At 38.0% G+C, this 12,216-nt stretch overlaps 1 protein-coding gene across 1 annotated transcript in view; it reads right to left on the bottom strand.

Moving 5' to 3' along the window:
- Positions 1-12,216, bottom strand: part of slc16a10 (solute carrier family 16 member 10) — a 30,286-nt gene that overhangs the window by 15,596 nt on the left and 2,474 nt on the right. The gene's annotated exons all lie outside the window — the stretch shown is intronic.

Genomic DNA, 12,216 nt, shown 5'->3' with positions numbered 1-12,216 from the left:
CTTATAACCAAAATTAACTAAAGCATCTAATGGATGAGGCATTTTGCAGTATTGAGGTAGCACAAGACTTGCTCAGGTAATTAAACAAACAGAACATCTCTATGAGACGTTCTAGGAATCTGTTGACCAAAGATACTCAGATGTTACCAATGTCTAGTTGAAACATGGAGAATGAAGACAGGCTTCATTTAACACCATAGACCACTTACAACTTACCCCGAAGTCCCAGGCTGTTCCACTATAATAAACACAAAGTGAGGAGGAAAAAGGTTTTAGCGACTAAAATGCTCTCACGGCCAACAAACCAAAATCAAGACCAGATGTCCCCCTGTATCAACACAGCACCAATGCAAAAGTGTTTGTTACCATAACGTAGTATTGACTTTAATGGCTTTAATGGAAGTGTTTTCGAGTAAATTCTTAAGCTTCACACTCGTAATCACTGACATTATATGCATATGTATATATATATGTATATACGTATATATAGATACATATATGTATATACGTATATATATATACATATATATATATACGTATACACACACACACACACACACACACACACACACACACACATATATATATATATATATATATATATATATATATATATATATATTAGGGGTGCAACGATACTCGTATCGATATTGAACCGTTCGATACAGTGCTTTCGGTTCGGTACGCATATGTATCGAACAATACAACATTTTTAATTTATTTTATCAACTTTCCTTCTGACGGTGCTGTCTGTGTTGAGCTCTCAGTGGATCTGCGCTCGACAGTGCAGCAGTTAAGCTCGTTGCAACATAGCAAATTGAACCTTCCCCACCCTCATTCAGATCTGGCGTCTGGAACTATTTTGGTCTTCATGTGACGTATGACCCTGAAGGTAAGCCCGTCATGGAGTAAAGTAAAACAGTATGTCAGATGTGCCACGCAATGCTCAATTACATGAGTGGGAACTAGTGTGTTAGCGCAGTTAGCTCGTTAATGTGTTGATGCTGTCCAGCCCCACACACGGGGCAATCCGCGGTAGCTCGTTAACGGAGATTTGCCGTGTTGTGGCGTTAACCTCATTTCAGATTAAGGCTGACAGCACTAGTGGGAACACAACGAATATGACTGCACATTTACCCGATAGCATCCTAGTGCAAAGACAAGTGGAAGCAGACAAAAACAACAAGCAAGCATACAAACGTTACCCGAGTCATTTAGACAGCCGTTAGCACATGATTCTCCTTATGGGGACCTGATATGTTTAATATGCTGCTGAGAATATAGCCCAGAAGAAGCGTATAGTATAGCTTTTATTTTGGAAAGAGACATTTCTCTGTAATAAACTCTTTTCCAAAGATGAGTGATTCCTCAATCAGATACAGGGCTCGCAAAATCGCTAGCCCAAGGTCCCGGGGCTAGCGATTTTTCCAGTCGGGCTGCCCTGCTCTGATCGTCGGCCTATCGTAGGAAGGAAAAATATATGTCAATGCTTTTGCATTCTTTCGGAAATGTAGCTGGGTAATTATGTCATTGGCATTGGTGAGCCACTGTCAATATGTGACATACTGAAATCGCGTTTGAATTTGCGCTTGTTTTTTGCTTTCACTTTGCAATCGCGCGAACTGTGTATAGAGAGCGACAGCACTGATTGGTGAGTGATGATAATATCCACCAATTCCTCTGACATCGTCTTATCAATCGTTAGCTTACTATGCAAACATGACAAGTGAAATCTCCCGCAGCTTAAACATGTGAGAGGTTGATCGCGCAGAGAATCGCTGAGCGTTATGTGAGTGCCTGTGTAAAAGCAGCAGGATATATATTTTAGTTCTGCTGAGCCAAATAAGACAGGTCAGGGTGAAGAAGTGACAGCCAAAGAAAAGCTTACCGCAAAACAGAAAAGTTATGACAAATCAGACTATAAGGCAAAAAGAAAGTGCAGCTTTATGGTTTCATGGACAAAAGAATTTCTGTGGCTGCAATATGACGAGCTAAATAACCAGGGCTGCACATAAGTGGTCCGCAGGTGCGCATTCGCTGTCAAAATAAAAAACGCGCACAAGATAAGAAGTTGCAACGCCTGTTTGCATACATAAGATTTTCAGGAGGAGGACAGACATTTGTTTAGAACTCTTAAAGATGTCGAAGAAGCTCCTTTAAGCAATTACTTTGGTGTTCCTCCACCTCCAAAGAAATGTCAGAAGGAGTCCGAACCACAAAAGAAGCGCGTATTCTCGGAAAAGTGGTTGCAGGAGGTGAGCTGGCTTCAAACAAATGATGAACGCACAGAGAGGTGGTGCAGAATGTGCCGTGAAAATTTAATAAATGACAAATTAATAAAAAGGCATGAACATTTTTTTGTGTATCGAAAAAATATCGAACCGTGACACCAAAGTATCGAACCGAACCGAACCGTGAATTTTGTGTATCGTTGCACCCCTAATATATATATATATATATATATATATATACATTCATACATATACACATGTATGTGTGCATATATATATATATATATATATATATATATATATATATATATATTGGTATCGATAATGGTATCGTGCCATATGTCCAATACCGATATCATAAATTTGGATATCTGCCGATACCGATATGAATCCGATATAGTGTGTTTTCTAATCAATAAAACAGTTTTTTTAATATCTTGCTGCATTTTGTATAAGTTCATACTCAGGTTTAAATAAACAACAACACTAAAGCTATTCTGTTATACATGTATGTAAAAAAACACACTGCACCCAAAATATTTCATAGTTCAGCAACACTGATCAATCTAATAAAGTTAAACCTACTCCATCCTCCATATTCTGGTGTTTTAAAGAGTACTTAGCAGAAATATTAAGCAACCTAACTAATAGGGTTTCAAACTCCCAGCAAAAGAAAATAGGGAACCACCCCCCACCCTCTTCCTCATGATGCTTAATCGATGTAATCAACTTTAATTTGATGCAGGGTGAAAAAAAAAGAAAGAAAGAAATAAATTATTTTTCAAGAATAATGAAATAGATTCAACATCTTTCTTCAACAGAATTGCAGAATTCACAGATGGTACTTTCCCAAAGGAAAAAGTACTACAAGTTACTAGGGTATATTAGACTTACCAATATACCCTAGTATATTTACTATATACAGTAATGGACTTCTATACATTTTACATCAGATTAAAACTTTGGGTGTAAGATTCAGATAATTATTAAATAATTAAAAGCTAGATATTTTAAATGAGAATAAGAAAGAAAAGTATGTCTTTGTGCCCCCTTTTCCCTGTTAATGAAGTAGCAGCAGGAGAGAGAGAGAAGAGGCAGTCGCTCCGTATATCGGTTGTTAAGCTTAACATGGGAATGCTTTACAAACATTCAGAGATGAACTTACACACTTTCTTTACTTCTCTCTGGGATAACTTCCTCGGAGATGAAATGCCGATTTGGTAGCGAGGCTACAAATACACACAGCCGCCAGCCGCTCTATCACGTGAGCACACTGCTATATACATGTATACGTGTGTGTGTGTGTGGTATTAAAATAAATACATATAAATATACATATAAATAAAATAAATATAATAAATACTGAGAATACACAAGAAATTACAGACTAAGCTTAAGATTTTAATAGGAAGAGGTCAACGAACTCCCTCATCTAACAGAGGTTTTCCTTTCCAGTCAGAGCTCTAATAATGGTTTACAGTATAATGGTTATTATAGATTAAGTTATACGTCAACTAGAAATAAAAAAGCACAGCTGCTATTGAAAGTACTTTTTGGAATTACCGTCTCCTAAAACTATCACCACCAGGGGGGGCATTTTATCAGACGGGTTTAGTGAAGTTATCCGCCCCTTTAGCAAAAAGGCAAGAGCACAGTATGTCTAAGATCAGGGCATGAATCCTTGGAGATCCCAGTTAACAGTTTGGTAGATAGCTATAAAGCACTACTTAGATATAGTGATTGTATTTTATCTAAAAACACAAGACAATAAAAAGCTAATTGAGTAAATATATTACTAGTCAGAAATGTCAGCATTAAAAGCTTTCATTTTACCAATCTAGAAAAAACATTGTGATGAGGCCATCATCATTATTTCACTTCACTTTCTAAGAGCTCTTGTTTTGCTGGGTACATCACTGTTTCTTTTATTGGTGCTGGTGGAGATAAAGGTACAAACTGGTATTACATGAAAGTACACCCAAACCCAGGTTTAACTTTAGAGATCACACTATGTAAAAGTTTTGGAGACAAAATAATAGTAGCTGTTTTTTCAGATTCAGTTGGCAGTTCAGTTAACGGTGGAAAATATTAAAAATGTAACCACCAGGAATCAAGATTTTATGATAACCTGATACAGTGACCATGTTAGTTAGAGCCATTACTGGACAGTGTTTCCATTCATCCATTTTCTTCCACTTGTCCAGGGCAACACCAAGGCGTTCCCAAACCAGACAAGAGATTTCTCTAGCGTGTTTTGGTTCTACCCCAGGGCCTCCTCCCGTTGGAACATGCCCGGAACACCTCACCCAGGAGGTGTCCAGGAGCCATCCTTGTCAGATGCCTGAATCACCTCACCTAGTTCCTTTTGATGTGGAGGAGCAGCGGCTGTGGAGGAGAGAGCCCCTCCCGAATCCAATTTAAGACTCTGTAGGTGGTGCTCTGTTTTTTGTTCAAATGCAATAACCATCGGCAGTTATGCTAAATAAACCACTGTTAGAAATATTTAACATTTCACTTCTTCACCATGTGCAACTATTAATTACTGTACTTAATTACAAAGTAGAATACTAGAGTACCTCAGTTCTTCTGAGAGACAACATACAGACCATAGGTTGTTCTGTTTAAATTCCAAAGGACTAAATGATCTACAAAGACAATTCAGTTGGACCTGTCGATAATTGTGTGGTCTAACATCCACACAGCCACTTCAATCTGATAAGCTAATAGCTGGCTAGAAACACCTGAATCACCTCACCTAGTTCCTTTTGATGTACTGTAGTTACATCCAGGCTCCTTAATCCCCCAGACAGAAGAAACTAAGCAGAGCAGTGGCCTTAAATCCTGCAGCTGTCTATACCCAGCAGCCTCACAGCCAGCTCACTATCAGACATTTGGACTCGCTGACCAGGGCTCAGGAAGTGGACCCTACTGCACTGAACGCACACTTGGCTCCCACAAGGCAGAGTACATTCTTCTCTGACGACAGCATTGAGAGCCGGGGGAAGAAAAAGGAAAAGGGAAGTTAAGAAATGCCAACTAAGTGCAGTGAATGTGTTTTAGTGACCCACATACTTCCCAGCTAACTGCACTCGATTCACATCCTCCCAGCTTTGCTTCCTAATGCTAATCTCAAATAATTATATCTAAAAGGAAAAAAAAAGAAAAGTCTGTGTAGGTTCTCAGTCATCCAGGTCATAGTAATCAAAGGAGCTTTCTTGAAACTTTTATTAGGCTCCTTGAAGCTTTTCTTTTCAAGCTCCTTAAAAAGAAAAGGAAAAACAACAACATGCAAATAAAGCATGATGTTTGCATCTCTTGACACAGAGAGACAGACAGCCATACAGAGCATGCGAGAGTTCTCAAATTAAAATTTAGTGTACCAAAGAGGTGCTGAAGTTAGTGTTGGTGTTTATTCTGTTGCCATGACACAATTTCTCACTTCTCTGATTATTTGGTCTGGAGTAGGCATTTTATTTGAATTAAAAGGAAGCCACAGAAATCTTTTTTAAGAGGAACTGTAATCGACATGTATAAATTCTGTGGAGTTACCCTGAGAGACTAATTATAACACGTTATTTCTTTTATTACAATGGAGGATACACTGGATAGTATCCTCCATTGGTTTGGTTGGTTGGTTTTAATCACTGCTACATCTGTCAAATAAAGTCTAGACACAACAACAGGTTCACATACCTAGATTGCATCAGAATCAGAGGAGCTTGGCCCACAAATGTGTAACAGCTGCTTAAGACTGTGTTATCTTTTTAAATTAATTTAAAAAAAAACAACTGTAAAATGTATAAATTAAGCTTCAGCAAAAAAGAATAGAAATTAGAGGACAGGATAGCTGGAAAAGAAATGAGGGAGACTCCTTACAACTCCTGCTGAAGTAAAGGGGTCTTACTGTGTAATACTGTTACAGTATGACTTTTCAACTGGTGCCGATCAGTCACAAAGACCCCAGTCATAACCCTAATCAGGGCCTCTTAGTGCCGCAGTCAAACATCTGGGTCTGCAACAAGGATATAGCAATTCCAGTTTACAGCAGCTGGAAGCCATTTGTATGGGGCTGTTCCACTGGAAACTGTGGAGAAGGGGGAAGTGTTTCTTGTGTGTTTGCAACCCACTCAAATCATTTGTGTGTTTTCTGGCCTCTCACACTGCAGGAAGTGAAAACGTCTGTCTGATGACACAGGAAAAACTTGGGGAGCAGCTGCAGAGCGATTTATGGCTGTGCATAAAAAAGAACATCATATGCATGCTTGGAATGACTTGCCTCTGCAGCAGATACTAGAAGTCCATATGAAAAATGTTAAATGGGAGTTGTGTGTCATGTTAGAGGGAAGCAAAAAGGGGTGGTGTGTCAGAACAAGCTGGTGATTGGGGGAGCTTTTTGTCCACCCCCTTTTTTAAGCTCACTGTATAGTGTTGCAAACAACAGCTTGAATACATACACTCCTCCCCAAGTCTCCTTATCTCCAGCTTCTTGTTTCACAGAAAGGCTAACACTTAACCTATAACTGCCATTATCTGTACCTTCAAAGGTGTTTTTGACTAACACTTTATGTATCTTGTGGTAAATCAGAGGATTTGTTGTACTTAAATATGTGTTTGTTGAGAATTTGAATAAAATACTTATTGTTCCATGCACTCTGCAGTTGTTCCATCAGTACTTTTTTTGTAAAGGGCTACGGCTAAATTACCCCACAAGGTTTCTTTTCATTGGCCTTGAGCAAGACAATGACAGATACAGCTATTATCTGTGTCAAGCTAGTGTGATTTTCTGTTTGTTTACTAAAAAGTTCCCTCCAAAACCATGCTAGCTAAGCTAGCTATGTGTTACTAATAAAAAAGGTAAACTGAAATCAGCAGAGAAACCTACTTTGCCTTTAAAAATAATATCTGTAATGATAAAAGAGGCAACAGAAAAACATATTAAAATCTTTCCCTGAGAAATATATGAGCACTGTGATATAATGGCCATGCTGTTTTCTATGGTTACCATGGCTGTTTAGAGACACACGGAGACCAGACCGATCATGTACCTGTGAATCTTATTATAGTGGCAGTGTGGTTTTTGCCGGTGCTGCCTGTGATGTTCAATGTTCCTAATTAGTTCAGAGTGGTCTTTGTGCAAAGTTAATTTTATCCATGGTCGATGAAATGAACGGATGCAGGAGACAGTAAACAAATCAAAGAGTACCCCATGCCATGCTTAGGCTAGAGGGCTACTGAGAGCTTCAGTAGCTTTTTGGGGATATTAGTCACTATAGGATAGTACTATAGGAGCATACCATTATCCCAACTCTGTTTGTCCTTCAAAACAGCAAGGTGCCACTTAGAATTTTGTTTCTGATATTTATTCCCTCTTATTCCCTCTTTTGCCCTGTAAAAATAACACATTTTCATACTTGTCATGCACTGTAACACCTCCACATTGTGTCAATTAGACGTGGTTGAGTGAGACCATAAAGACTGACTGTTTCAAGACCTAATCTTGGTGCAGTGACACAGGGATTGCCTGCTGTTAATCAGTCTGACATTGCCCAAGAGCAAGGACATCACAGCCATTAGTTCACATCCAGCCCCTCTGAGGGGCTGGTCCCCTGCTTGTCATGTGCAGGGGGCCAAACAATTTGTCCTGGTGCCACTGAAGTGGGCTCTGCCTCCAGCATGTTTATCTTCTCGAGACTTTATCTCTTGACAACCTTCACCTACTCAGACCCAAGCTTACACACGCCTGAAATCAAACGGCCTGTCAAATATTAACCTGTCTATGATTAAAACTTGTCAAGGTTTTGTGGAGCCATTCCATCAGAGTCATTTTGTTTTGTTTTGAACCAAGTTACCCATGTAGATCAATCAATTATGCTTTTTAAGAGTGCATGTAAACTTGGTTGGGCATGTTACATTCATGTGAGCCTGTAGTTGTAGATAAATATTTAACTGACAATTGTGTCATCAAGCTCTCCTTCAGGAGCCATCTGAGCATATTATTCCATCGGAAATCCATTATCCATAACCTTTTTGGTATTTGGATTTAAAAAATAAACTTAAAACAGTTCATTTTCAACTAGTGAAACATGTCTACTTCACAAAACAAACCCTTGCATAAAACATCATGTGACAGTAAATTACTGCTAAAGCAGCAATATAGTAACTCAACATCAACTGAACACTTTGCCCTCAGTACAAGGCAGACAGCAGCCAAGCAGTGAAAAGTCCTAATATAGTCTTTCCCCCGTGTTCTGATCCTGCTTCAGTCAGCTCTGCTGCCCTATAACTGAGGGAAACCAAATTCCTGTTAATGTACAAGGGAGTCATATTTATTGTTAACTGATCTAACACACTCAAAAAACACTTGATCTAATGTTGGTGAAAGCACTGACATTGCTTTACTCTCCCAAGCACTGATTCTAAAACAATATTTTATCCTTTACTGCACCATCAATCTCTTTATTTTTTCCTTTCATACACAGTCAAAACAATATTCAACCAAAATATGCTCACATAATGTCTTGTTATTGACATTTTAATGTCAATTAAATACATGTTGTTTTGATGACTTCAGAGTCATCAAAACAACACAATCAAGGTATCGAAAAACTCTGTGTTTAGTCCAAAGTTCTTTGGCAGGTCTGACAGTAGACAACAACCAAGTGGCTTTTGGCACGAGGCTCAAGAATAACCCCATCTGGCATTTTCACAGGGAGGGAACCAGCATAGAGCCTTCACCTTCCCACCCCAACATAATGCATTGTGATTGGTTGACTGTGACAATTTCCTAGCTTTGCAGCTACTAGCTGAAGATTTCAGCTATTGGAAAATTGCTCTTTATGGAATTTATATCCCTATTTAAGAAATTCATGAATGCCCAGCAGATAATTTCTGGTAAATTGGTAGTAGATCAGACCATAGGAACTACAACTACAAATTAAAATGAATATGTTAGCACGCATGATAAACACATTATGTGACATAATCATACACATTACATTCTGCATCACAGAAAAGAATATAGTTTTACTCATAGGCAGTAATGTTTGATCATTCTTCTCAGAAAGGAAAGAGAGAAATGAGCAGTATTTTCAGTTATTCCAAGCAGGGATTGTTATTACTATTATTATTATATTATTATAATTATTATTATTATTATTATTATTATTATTATTATTATTATTATTATTATTATAAATGTAGACCCTAGAAGAATTAAAACTTACAAGTTAAAGACCTTACAATATAAACTGTTGTGATTTGGCGCTATATAAATATAACTAAACTAAGTTGAACTGAATTTAATTATTCTGACAAAAGCAACCCGTTTACAGCAATCAGGCCATCATGGTCCTTAAAGTGAACAGACAAATACTGGCCCCAATAATTGCTTTAAGTTGCAGACCTTAACTGAACATTTATTTTCATCTTAGGTGCAGTTTCAAGGCATATGCAGTTTTAGCCGCATCGGAGCTTGAATGTGAGACAAAGAAACACGTTCAAACATGTGCGTTGGTATGTCTTTGCATTCAAATCACCAAGCACAGGACTCATGAGGGGTTTTCAATGTGGAACTGCCTACATTTCAACTCCCCAGTCAACCTTCCACGATCGCCCCTTGGAAACAGAATTTCCAAGGTAAAAAAAAAAGCTTTTTAAAGCCTTATTTTTGGTTCAAAGTCAAACATTTTCAGGATTTTTTATTTTTATTTGACTTCATTGGTGAATCAATACCTGCAGTTTTTATATCCTGGTGATCATCAAAATAAAAGTTCATTAAAATATTTCTTCTGAACTGTCCCATCAAACAAGTGTCTTAATCACAGGAAAATGAAAATAACTAATAAGTATCCAGTAAAGCAATAAAACTGAAACATGAGAAACAATGTTAATGTCTTAACAGAAAGGAGGTCTAACCCATTTGGCTTTTTAAACCCACCAATCTACATCAGATACTGACTAATACTGACTCAATATCTTTGAGTATTCGTGCTTATAAGTTAATATATTCATTTCAGTTACATCGTATTCGTGTTCTGTGTATGACATGCACCACAGGCCATGATATTGATGGTCTTATCTGCTCCACTCCATGTGTACAGCGAAACAGATAAGCACACACGGTGAAACAGACAGCAGAGGAGAGAATATTACTGCAAAACGTACAAGCCTTAAATGCTGATCTGAAAAGAACCCACGTAAATAGCAACGTGTTGCCATCTCTCATTGCAACAATAAAAACCAATTAACTCACAGCAGGCAATCATTTTTTATTCATGTACATATTTTGGGTTGAGTAATGCATTACATGTTCTGTGTCTCCCTCCAAGACAAGACTGCATATCAGTATCTTGTCGCAACTTTCACTTGTGCTAAAATAAAGCTCTCTATATGACTTGCACTCTTTTTTCTTTTCTTTTCTTTTTTTTTTTTTTTTTTGGGGGGGGGGGGGGGGGGGACTTGCATTCTTAATGTGTGCTATGCAATGCTTGAAAAGCTTGCTAATACATATATGCGTGATTACAGCCAGTGATAAACAGAAAATAGATCCAAGGGACTGTGCTGGGAAGTAAAACTGTTGTCTAAAGTTGAGTAAAGTAAAGTCTATGTCAGCAGTGTCCATGTAAACAAGTGATACAAATTTCCATGGAAAATCCTGACCAGGGAGCTGAAAAGTGTATCTGGATTTTGGTATGACTGCAGTAAAGTGTCTACACAGCCAGAGAAGACGACTTGTTATGTTGCCAACAAGCAACACTCATACAATGGCTGATGGGTGTTTCTCCCATATCATCTTTACTTTTTACATTTTCATTATCAGACATTAGAAATACCATTATTAATATATCTGATAAAATTCGTTGCCCAGCTACAGTTCTTCCCCCAAAATGACTCAGAAACTAGACTAAGACGATCAAATCACGCTACACTGAGTAGCCATTACAGAGCCAGCTATCCAACGGAATTCATTTTAGTATTCTATTTTCCTCCATGTCAATTAAATTCCATCATTTCCTCTAACGCTCAGTCAGATAAAAATATTCATGTGGGAAAGAAGGGGATCTCATTTAAGGATTTGTGATGTTTACGAAGACTTGTATCCTGACTGTTATAGATGCGTTCTCTTAGCATTCTGGCACTTCCTCTATGACAATGTCCAACTTCAAAACCACTCAACTGCCTCATTAATTCTCATTAGTTCTGTTCTCACGACAGGAAGGCAAGCTGAAGGGTGAACATCTAGTTCGAAGCAGTACTTTGTGTTCTTTCTGGGAAACAGGATCAGGGGAAAAAAATGGAAAGAATGGATGCTGTCCATCTCATGAAGCGAAAATAAGCAGGAAAGACCTCACTAAAACTTCTAACTCAAGAATTTACATCTTGGCAGTCAGCCACTGTAATCTCAAATGGATAGCAACATGAAGTAATTATTAGTGCTGTCTGAATGTTAAGTTATATATATATATATAGGGGATAAAGTAGTGTGATTGTCACTATACTTGTTAGTGTTATTAATTTTCCAGAGTTCATTAGAGATTTAGCTAACAAATTCAGTGTGTGAACTGTGTGCATAGTAAAAGACAAAATATACATAAAACAAATGATGCTTTAGGAAATGCATTACTCAATTAATACTTAACCAACATTGTTTTTCATACATTGCTAACTCTCATTCAATGTGAACACATGCTATTACGCTGAATCATTATGCTGTCAGCTGACATCATTGATGGTCACCTCCCCTTCTGTCCTATGTATGGACGTGCTGTTTAGTCTGTTGATGGTAGATGGTGGACTCAGGTGCAGACCAAAACAACCACTAGGGGTGGTCTCAGCCTGGTTCCAAACAAGCTATTCTGTATTACAAGAATACAATCTAACCTCGATGTAGTCCAATTATCCAATGTACAGTGCATGTTTTAGCTTAGCACTTTCACACACACAGGAGAGTACACAAACCGTAGTAACAGCCTGCTACACACCATTT

Source organism: Neolamprologus brichardi, chromosome 15 (genome assembly GCF_056152115.1).
Source record: "Neolamprologus brichardi isolate AB-2024 chromosome 15, ASM5615211v1, whole genome shotgun sequence".
In the NCBI taxonomy this organism is placed as follows: Eukaryota; Metazoa; Chordata; class Actinopteri; order Cichliformes; family Cichlidae; genus Neolamprologus; species Neolamprologus brichardi.
The sequence above is the reverse complement of the archived record's forward strand: the minus strand, read 5'-3'. Positions and strand labels throughout refer to the sequence as shown.